General features: G+C 41.8%; 1 pseudogene; it reads left to right on the forward strand.

The window, feature by feature from the left end:
- The first annotated feature begins 5995 nt into the window (after window positions 1–5995).
- On the forward strand, window positions 5996–6944 carry LOC136632316 (ADP/ATP translocase 2 pseudogene; annotated as a pseudogene).
- Window positions 6945–11483: the final 4539 nt, after the last annotated feature.

Genomic DNA, 11483 nt, shown 5'->3' on the forward strand with positions numbered 1-11483 from the left:
TTTCAAAGTTACTGTCAGATTTGATAGCGGCATCTACATGATTAACAGCTGTGATTGGAGTTATTTAATCACTAGCCGACACTCACCATGTATGAAGCGGACTCAGATCCTGGGCCTGCTTTATGTAGCCCCCAAATCTGTAGTGCATAAATGTTCATCCTTTATCATTAAGGAGCTAAGTAGGCCCCTATGTTTAGAAAGGAGTCAACAAAGTCTATGAGGAAGAGCACACCATCCTTATCGTAATGCATGGAGATAGATCTCTACTGATTTTGAAACTATGAGCTGCAGCAGCACAGAAAACTTAGTCAACATTGATGCCCTGGATTTTTGTAGCATCTTATCTGAGAAAATATTGAGGGAGAATTTACATCATGTAGAAGAAAATTGGCACACACTGAGATTTTCCACAATATGACAATGATCTGCAGCATAAAGCTTGCTTGACCCTTCAATAGCTGCAGCGGAAGAAAGCGCCGGCTCTAAAGTCATCATCAGTCTTCTGACCTCACCAATCATTTCAGACATCTTAGGGGGAATTGAAAATGCCTTTCATGCTGAACAACTAACGAATGTACAGGATCCAGAGTTTTTGTCAAGAAATTGGAAGTTTTGCCTCATGATAAAATAAACGATCTGATCCACAACTATCACAGAAGACTGCAAGTTGTCACTGATGTGAAAGGAGACAAGATACAACATTAAGAACTAAGGTTATGTGAACTTGTAAACAAAACAATGTTATTCTTTCTTTTATTGCTAGGGTTTGTTTAAGCCTTTCCAATCCACTGTCTGACATCTTCCTACATTCTGATTGAAGCTTGTACAGCTCCAATGTCAGAAGGCATCCGACAGGGTATTCTTACAGTCTATTGCCAGCCACTCCACTGCCTGAGCCTCTCTGGTGCACACACACTGGCTTTAGCCAGCAGATGGCACCGTTGTATACCAGCAAAAAGAGAAAGCCTTTTAGGAAACCCTGAATCCAAAATTGAATTGGAAAGGGTTAATGCTATTCTGTAATGCATATTAGTTTAATTTGAAGAAGTAAAAATAATAGACTTGAACATCATCTGAGCACTCATATTTTCTTACAAGATGGTGCACATCCTATAAATTATGTTTGGAGTATGTCAGCTTGTGAGACCAACTGTAAAAGCATATATTCTCCGAAGGTGAACCATCACGTTGTCATATTTTCAATATCATTCAGATACTGGCTATGCATATTCTTTTAAAATTCATTTGTATTTGCCTGGAATCATTCTACATCTAATGAAATGTTCTATTCTCAGTTGTTTAGAAATTATTTTTCTCAGTGTGAGAATTTATGCTAATACCAAGCGGCGCGGTCAAGATCAAATCTGAAGTAATACAATGTCCTTGAAAATTGCACATTATTAAAAGTTTTCTGATCCGGCACTATTGATAGAGTTTCTAAATTTCAGACTATCCCTAGTGTAAATGTGTGTGTATGACAAGATAAGTCACATTACTGCCATGTGACTATTCTGCAGATGTAATGCAATTAATTTTAAGAAAAAACTGCTGGGATCCAAAAAGCATTGCCTTTGTTGAGGGTAATTAATAAGTTTCAGAATCTCCATTCATTTAGAGTGTCTTGTATGACAGTGTTTTCTATTGACTATTGTCATCTTCTCAAACTCCTTTGTTTGCTCTCCTGTGGTGTCTGACTGTTCTAAAAATGAGTTGTGTTCAAATTGAGTCTCTCTATCAGTTCACATGATGTTCTGATAACATTCTTTAGAGAGGATCTTGCAAGATCCATATTAAATTTCTTCCTAAAGTCTGGCAGATTGAAGAGTAACTATTTATTCTGGCATCTCTGTGTAGTTTGCTGGTAAGAAGAATAAAAAAAAGATTTATTTTAATCGCCTATTGTACGGCATTCATATCGTCAGCATTTTATTCTTAAATATAGCCTGGTGAAAACTTTTTTCTTTGACAATATAAAAACTTTTTTTATATGTTATACAAAAGAAGAATGAAAAAGTAGTGTTTTTGTGTTTAAATGCAGATGAGAATGATACAGTCATCAATTAAATGTTTTAAGTACTTTTTTTTCCTCCACTGGCTTTAAATGGACCAGTCGGATGTACACAATGGCAAACCAAAGGTATAGAGATCATCCAACATATATGACATCCCCAGGAGCCTAGACTACAAACTTTATCAGAACTCCGAGAAGCCTTTAGCTCCCACACACACACTCCCTCTCTTATTCTCGATTGAGAGGGTTTATACTCACCAAATTACGACAAAGAACATATCTCTAACCCACTAGACCTCTTAATCACCTCCCCCTTACAAAAATACTCCCTCTCTAGTTTATGTCGAGTCTTCAAGTTAAACCTTGCGGAATTTGATGGTGCAAAGCCATTTTCAATAAAAGATGGATAGAAGCTCAGTTTAAAATCATGCATAGGGCCATATATGGTTTGGATATCCCACCACATCCCAATTTACCCGACAGACTGCTGTCCTGCCCTTAAATGTAGCCAAAAACAAACATGTTCCATAGCTTATGGAGGTTTCCCAAAGCTCAAAAATATTGGACAGAGATAAGAATATTAATACACAAGGTCAAAAAAATCTTACTGCCATTGACACCCCAGGTTTTTATATTCTATTTTCTCTCTGCTGAACTGCAATCAAGACATTTGATCCATGCTGCCCTTACAGTAAGCAAATGTTGCCTATTACATAATGGCTACAACCGCTAAGTCCAAAACTCACAGATATAACACACCAACTCAAACTATTTTTGTGTATGGAAAGATTGGGATTAGAACATAGGGTGGAGTCACGAGCTTCAGGTTTTTTTTTTTTTAAAATGGCGTGCATTCATTAAAGAATCTTTCACCACACAAGAAATTGTAGAATTTATGAAGTCATTCAAGGTACCCTAAACTACATGACGCAAACCAGTTGGGTAGATTAAGAATAGACTAAGGGAAGGGGAAAAGAAAATCAATGAGCAGCGATAGATAGCTTACTGAAGGTTGCGATACAAACTTCATACCAATAACAGGCAAATTTTCTATGTAGAGCATCAATATTCATGTATAATATTGAGTGCAGAGAGTGGTAGAGTGACCTTGGTGCCTAGAAGGTTAGTTAGTTGGTTTACGTTTATGAATATTTCATAGCAGCATGGGACAATAACAGGAGTGACATGATATAAACTACGTCCACCTACAAGTCTCTATAGTCCAATGCAATTTACCAGTTCTAGTTGGGTTAATACAGTGATTGAGAATTGTATGACTATACAAGAAAGGGATGCTGATTGTCACATGCCTTTCTTCAATATGCTGTGAAATGTTTTTGGGTATTGTAATTTGTACTTTGTACTATTTAAAAAAAACATTAAAAGAGTTCTAAAACAAAACAGTGCCACTAGGCAGGATTCAAATGCAGAAGGTAATCCAAAAAGGGTGTTGGAGTAAATGCACTATGTTCAGTTCACAGCTCCATATCCATATTCCAATATATAACACATCGATCTTCAGTTGTCCAAACCGACATGTTAAAATTAGTAATTGCCTAAGTATTTTTTGGGGAGGGGTGGGAGTGGATAGCATACTCATTTGCGAACTTGACATCTTTTGCTGTTTTTGAAGATTGTGGTAAGCTGCCGACTGATTTTGTATTTACAAGCTCTGCTACAGAGGCTCGGTTATGAGCCTGAGTCGCGGATCATGTCATTTTTTTTAACGGAAAAAAAATGCTGCAGTGCTGTTTATCCAATCAAAATGAGAGACAGTTCAGTTCAACCTGATGGTTGCCCTTATAAGGTCAATGGTAATCATGCGACGAATCCGACACTGCATTGTGGTTTTTAGTTATAACAGAAACCATGATGCTGATGTGAACTGAGCCTAAAAGATATATAAATCTATGTTCGAGTTATATTTTTTATGTGCTCACTGGTAAAGCTGGAAAAAATTGTATGCATGTAACAAGCCCTCATACAGCTCTGTCAACAGAAAATGCTCTGGTCCTGGAATATGGTGCCACATTCAAAGTCTTTTTTGTAAAAAAAAAAAACGACGTATTTATATTATACAACGGTAATAAAGCATAACAAAACTTCTATAAATTTGGTGTTGTCAGAACCATAACGGCCTGTAGAATAAAGGTGATATAATATTTATACCACACTGTGAAAATAAATCTCAAAATCACTAAAACAATGAAAAGTTACTCTATACAGTATATTACCGAAATTGGTTCCTGTGAACACTAGAAACTCATCCCACAAAATACAAGGAGTCCTATAGCTACATGGATGAAAAAATTTTAAAAATCAGACTGCTGGAACACAAAAGGGGAAATGACTTACTGGTTCTTAAGCCTAAACTTAAGGCCCATTTAGATGCAACGATCATTGCTGAAAATTCGTTAAGTGTTGAAATTGAGCGATAATTGTTACGTGTAAACGTTTCCGTAGTCATTCATTCATCATTGTCTTTCAGTCCACTTAGTAGACTTGGTAGTTCTCTTATCCTTTGGTTTAAATAAAAATCGTTCAGTTGTGTTAAGATTTTTTCCTCATTTCTTTACCCTCACTGATGCACTTCCATTCAGGCTGCATTCACACGAACGTATATCGGCTCGGTTTTCACGCTGAGCCGATATACGTTGTCCTCGGGTGCAGAGGGGGGAGGATGGAAGAGCCAGGGCCAGGAACTGTGCTCCCGCCCCCTCTCTGCCTCCTCTCCGCCCCTCTGCACTATTTGCAATGGGGAGAGGCGGGACGGGGGCGGGGCTAATTCCCGGACCTTAGCCCCGCCCCCATCCTGCCTCCTCTCATTGCAAATAGTGCAGAGGGGCGGAGAGGAGGCAGAGAGGGGGCGGGAGCACACTTCCTGGCCCTGGCTCTTCCATCCTCCCCCCCCCCCCTGCACCCGAGGACAACGTATATCGGCTCGGCGTGAAAACCGAGCCGATATACGTTTGTGTGAATGCAGCCTCAAACAAACTTTTGTTCAATTATCGTTTATCGTCCATTTTCCAGCGATAATCGTTACGTTTAAACGGTCGTCTTTAAAAGCAAAACTATCGCTCACTTTCAACACTTTTAACGAATATTGAGCGATGATTATTGCGTCTAAATGAACTTTTAGTTATGTCATTACGGGGCTAAAAATGCATAAAGGCCCTGCCAAAAGATTGAAGGATTTTGCGATGATTTTGCATAAAATTACACGCACAGATAATCACGCCATTAGCTAAATAATCATTTGTGTTTTCCTCCTGTTTTTAAAGTAAGGAGATCTATTGTATGTACACATGTAGGTGTAATGAATACGGATTCATGAATCGTTAGTAGCAGGGATGAAGTGCACCTGCTTTCTGTCTTGTAGTAAGTGTTGCTGTGAACTATACTCCTTTCTTTCAGTCTTCTTACCTCAGACTGCAGAATAAGGGGGGTACTCACACGAACAGATTTTAATTATGGAATCTGCGATCACTGTCCGTGCAGACTTTCCACGGCAAAACACAGGCATTGAAAGGCATGTAGTTTCAATTTTTCCTTTAGACTTGCAAATACAAATTTCGTGTTCCGAGAGCAGAAGAAAAATCACAGCATGCTTTATTTTGCCGTGGATGGCCTCCTTTGAAGTCAAGCCAGGTGCAGGGTTGGATTGCAGTGGGATCGGGAGTGAATCCCGCTCCTTACACGATGGTTGCCTGCTCTCTTGACTGCTGTTACCGGACCACAACAGCTATGGTCAGCCTTCATGTTGATCACAGCTGTTAACTTTTTAAATACCCCAAACAGCCCACAGTCTTGAACATTCCCCCTCGCGATGAAATCGCAAGGTGCTGTTTAGTCCCCTTAGGGAAGTAAAAAGGTTTTTTCCTTTAAAAAAAAAAAAAAAACTATATTAAAAGTTTTCCTATATTTAAAATAAAAAAATCTGCCAGCCCTGCAGCAGCAAGTGCCACTCACTACCAGCCGACCACCATGACCGTCTCGGCTGTCTCCTCCGCCAAGGACGACTTCGCCGGCAGTGTGGCTGCTGCTATCCCCAAAGAACAAGGTTGTGTGTCCTTCTGGTGTGGTAACAATGTCATCGGATATTTCTCAACCTAGGCCCTGAACTTCGCTTTTAAAGAGAAGATCTTCCTCGACGATGTTGACAAGAGGACCCAGTTCTAGTGTTACTTTGCTGAAAACCTGGCATCTGGTGGTGTTGCCGCTGCAATCTTCTTGCGCTTTGTCTACCCACTTGACTTTGCCAAAACCTGTCTAGCCGCAGATGTTGGCAAAGCTGGTGCTGATAGATAATTCTCGGCTCTTGGCAATTGCTTGGTTAAGATTTTCCGATCTGATGGTCATAAAGGCCTCTACCATGGCATCAATATGTCTGTCCAGGGCATCATCATCTACAGAGCTGCCTACTTTGGAATCTATGACACAGCTAAAGGTATGCTTCCAGATCCTAAGAACACACATATCATTGTAAGCTGGATGATTGCTCAGGCGGTAACAGCCATGGGCGGTTTTGTCTCCTACCCATTTGACACAGTTCGTCATCGATGATGAAGTCTGGAAGGAAAGGAGCTGACATCATGTACACTTGCACAGTTGACTGCTGGAGGAAGATCGCTCGTGATGAAGGATCAAAGCCGTTCTTCAAGAGTGCTTAGTCCAATGTCCTGAGAGGAATGGATGGTGCTTTTGTGCTAGTCTTATACGATGAGATGAAGAAATACATGTAAATGTGTTGTGATGTCTGACCTGGCATGCTGTAAAATTACATACCCTGAGCATTCATGGACTTTATATTTTTTGTCAAACACCCCTTTATTTTTAAGTTGTAACCAGTAATGCTGGTTATTAATGTTTGGGAACCAATTTGATTACATCTCACCAGCTTTCCACGTTGACATTAATCATTCCCTATACCCAAGTACTTCTGCAAGAGCGTGCAGTGAACAATTTGTAGTGCACCTATTGCACTACATGGGCTGACTTGATGGGACTCAATGCTCCTTTATTTTTTATTTCAGTCATTTTTTTGTTTTTTAAGTAACTTAGGTTGGAAGAAATAAAAAAATATGGAACTAAAATAAGAAAATCTAAAAAAACCCCTAAAACATTTGATATTGCTGCATCCTTAAAAGTCCAATTTATAAAAATAATGCCTTATTTATCCCAAATGGTGAACGTTGCTAGGAAAAATACACAACACCAGAACTGCTTCATTTGCACACCTTTTCAGGATATATTTACACATGGCAGATTTAGTTGCAGTTCCATTTATCTGAATGCGACAGTTTTGGCAGGAAGTACATGGATTTCTCCAAGACCCATTGAGATTATTGAGACTCTTAGAAATGTGTGCAACAAATCTGCCATATGCAAATTTAGCATTATCTGGCCCTTAAGAGAAGGGCAATAACTAGAGTTTTTGTACAAAAAAAATAAAATAAAGAGTAGAAAGAAATGGTGAGATTTTTACTCTTACTTAATCAAAGAATTTTTATCCATCATGTACTGTATCATTTCTGTATACAAATGTTACCAAACTTTGAAAAGGTTAAGTATAAGAATGTTCAAACAGTTCTAAAACTTCAGTAGATCTTAAATATATGAAGAATGCTGGCAGCAATTCGAGCCTCAAAACAATTCACTTGTGAGCAGTAAGCTGACATGAAACTGGAAGTAAAGGGATTTGATGCTACATTCTGAATATTCTTGTGCCTCGCAGCAGGCCACCTTCGGTTACCATGGGATTCAGACTCCCAGAAATTAACTCGGCACTGTTCATTTATAGCCATGCAAATAAAACTGGTATCTCTCTGGAAAAAAGGTTGAATCACAAAATGCTGTTCTCTTTCTTTGTGCTATCATGTCCAACATGTTCCAAGCCTCCTTAGGGTTCGTTTAAAATATAATTCCAGAATCTTAGGTTACATGACCTTACATTGAATGCTTTAATGTTACGGTATCCTACATCACCGAAGGGACAAAAGGTTTCAATAAAGACTTATGGAACACCCTGTGAACCCTCCATGTAGCTGGCAAACTCAGTTCATAGGCGAGCGGGTTCACCACAGGTGTGATGACAAAGGGACCCACGTAACGCAGTGCCAGCTTCAAAGATGGGACCCTTGATTTTTAGAAGACAGGTATACCTTCTGTCCCACCCTGTAAGGTTCAGATACAGACAGACTCTTCCCACTATGCAACTGCATGCGAGCCCCCGTTGCTTCCAAGTTTTTCTGTACCTCTTTCCATACTCCCTGCAGCGTATCTGTGGCGACATCAGCTGCAGGACAGACAGATGGAGTAGGGATCGCTGTAAGGAAGCGAGGATGCTGACCGTATGCACAAAAGAATGGAGATACCCCAGTAGAAGAACAAGTGCGGTTGTATAGTGCAAACTCTGCCAACGGCAGGAACTCTGCCCACTGATGAGCCTTTTCGCCAGCAAACAACCGTAAATATTGCACTAAATCTTGGTTCTTCCGCTCAGTCTGACCATTAGTTTGCGGGTGGAATGCTGAGGAGAAGGAAAGCGACGTTCCCAGGTTTCTGCAGAAGACACGCCAAAACTGTGACACAAACTGAACCCTGCGATCAGATACAATGTTTTGGGGAACCCCATGTAGGCGAATTATTTCTTTTACAAAAATCTTGGCAAACTCTTTTGCCGAAGGTAGCTTCTTTAACGCTACAAAATGTGCCATCTTTGAGAATCGGTCGACAACCACTAAGATAGTGGTGCACTTCTGGGATTCTGGTAGATCAGTGATAAAATTTACCGATAACTGCGACCACGGACTAGAAGGTACCGGTAACTGTCTCAGAGGACCCTCTGACTCTTATTGCGTGCACAGACAGAGCATCCCTTAACAAAGTCGTGGATCTCCTGAGACATGCCTGGCCACTAGAAGTGTCTAGAGCAGAGATTCAGGGTTCCCTGAAACCCTGGATGACCTGCGAGAACTGACGAGTGAGATTCATCCATGACTTTAAGACGTAAGGTCTCTGGCACAAACCATCTGCCCTCCGGCACCCCCGAAGGAGCGTCCTGCTGAGCATTCTGTAATTGAGGGACATAGTTAGATTCTACAGCTGCCACCACCATGCCAGGTGCCAAGATATTCTCGGGGATCATAGTCTCACTTTCCGGCACCCCGAAACTCCGTGACAGGGCATCCGCTTTCACGTTTTTCTCTCCTGGCATATATGTCACGACGAAATTAAACCTGGCGAAGAACAACGCCCACCTGGCTTGACGAGTTGAGTCTTTTAGCATTGGCGAGATATACCAAATTCTTGTGATCAGTATACATGGTAATAGGGTGTCTAGCACCCTCAAGATGGTGTCGCCACTCTTCTAAAGCCCATTTGATCGCCAGTAACTCAGTTACCCACGTCGTAGTTGCGTTCTGCTGAACTAAACTTCCGCAAAAAGAACGCACATAGGCTATACCCAGATCTCCCACTGACTTCCTGCGACAATACTACCCCTGTCCCCACCTCAGACGCATCTACCTCAATGAAAAAGGGTAGTTGCGCGTCCGGCTGTATTAACACTGGGGCAGTCGTAAATGCCTTTTTTAGATGACTAAAGGTCTCTGGGGCTGCAGGCGACCATTTTACCAAGTCGGCCCCCTTCTTAGTCAGATCAGTCAAGGGTTGAGCAATAACCAAGTAATTCTTAATGAATTTGCGGTAAAAATTTGCAAAACCCAAGAACCTCTGGAGAGCCTTAAGGTTGTCTGGTCTGACCCATTGGGAGATTGTTGCTACTTTGTCAGACTCCATCTGAATCTCTGTGGGTGAAATCACATAACCAAGGAAAGATACTTGTTTAGAACCAAACGTACATTTCTCCAACTTGACAAAAAGTTGATACTCACGCAAACGAGTCAGAACTAACTTCTGGTGCTGCACATGTGAATCCCAGTCAGGAGAATACACCAGAATGTCATAAAGATGTATGACCAGAAATACCCCCAGGAAGTCGTGAAAAACCGCGTTCATAAAACCCTGAAACACAGTGGGGGCGTTACAGAGTCCGAAGGGCATGACCAGACATTCAAAATGCCCTAACGGGCATTCATCTCCATTCATCTCCCTCTCGAATGCGAATTAAGTTGTAAGCCCCCCTTAAGTCCAGTTTGGAGAACCAGTGGGCCCCTACCACCTGATTCAGCAAGTCAGGAATTAAAAGCAAGGAGCACTGGTTCTTCACTGTGATTTTATTCAAGGCCCGATAATCCACACAAGGCCTCAATGTCCCATCCTTCTTCTCAACAAAGAAGAGACCTGCCGCGGCAGGGGACCTGGATGGCCTGATATGTCGCTTGGCCAGAGACTCCGAGATATAGGAATTAAGGGCTTCGTGCTCACGCCCTGACAAATTGAAAATGGCTCCCTTAGGGATGGGACTGTCGGGAATCAGATCAATATCACAGTCCCACTCCCTATGGGGAGGCAAAGCCTCAGACAGTTTTTTGGAGAATACGTTCTGCAAATCTGACAAATATTCCGGAATAAGCATCTGCGGAGCACAGTATAGTAGCTAGGTGATTATTACAGGATGACCCCCAATGAGTCAATTCCCGGGTGGACCAATCAAATTGAGGATTGTGCAGTGCCAACCAGGGCATACCAAGCACCACATCAACAGACATCTTTTCCATAACTAGGAAAGACAGATTCTCAGAATGGAGAACACCCACAGTGAACTGCAGAATGGGAGTCCACTATTTAACAGCACCTGCGGAGAGAGGGGTTGAATCAATACCAATGAAGCACGTGGGGGGCTTCAGCATGGAAAATTCGGTTATCAGAGGTCTGACAAAACTTAAATTAATCAGATTGACTGCAGCACCCGAATCAATATAGGCCTGACCGGACCAAATAAAATTCCGGAAGCCAAGCTGACAAGGCACCAACAACCTAGGGAGTACCTGTGATCCTAGGCGACCCTTCAGAGAATCGCCTAGGATCGGTAGTTCTTCCGCCGCTTCAGACTGATGTTGCCGTTGCTTCCGTGGACAGGTTGCTACTCGATGTTCGTCTTCCCCACAGTAGAGGCAAAGATGGTGAGTCATCCGGAACCGTCGCCGTTCCCCGGGACTTAGCTGGTCCACTTCCATAGGCTCGGCCCCTGGAGCTGGCATGGGGGAAATGGGAACGGATCTACAGGACTCCGTAGTTTTACAGGCCTGACGTTCCTTTTCTCTACATCTCAGTCTCCTGTCAGCTTTTACTGCCAATACCATCGTCTCATTAAGTGTTATGGGAGAGGGATGAGAAATAATTAGATCCTTGACAGCATCAGAAAGGCCCAACAAAAACACATCTTTGAGGGCGCCATCATTCCAGGAGGTTTCACTGGCATACTGTCTAAACCTAGAGCAATAGTCTTCAGCACACTGCTGCTCCTGACGCAAAGCCATGAAGTGAGATACAGCTAACCCCGCCCAGT

Source organism: Eleutherodactylus coqui, chromosome 1 (assembly GCF_035609145.1).
Source record: "Eleutherodactylus coqui strain aEleCoq1 chromosome 1, aEleCoq1.hap1, whole genome shotgun sequence".
In the NCBI taxonomy this organism is placed as follows: Eukaryota; Metazoa; Chordata; class Amphibia; order Anura; family Eleutherodactylidae; genus Eleutherodactylus; species Eleutherodactylus coqui.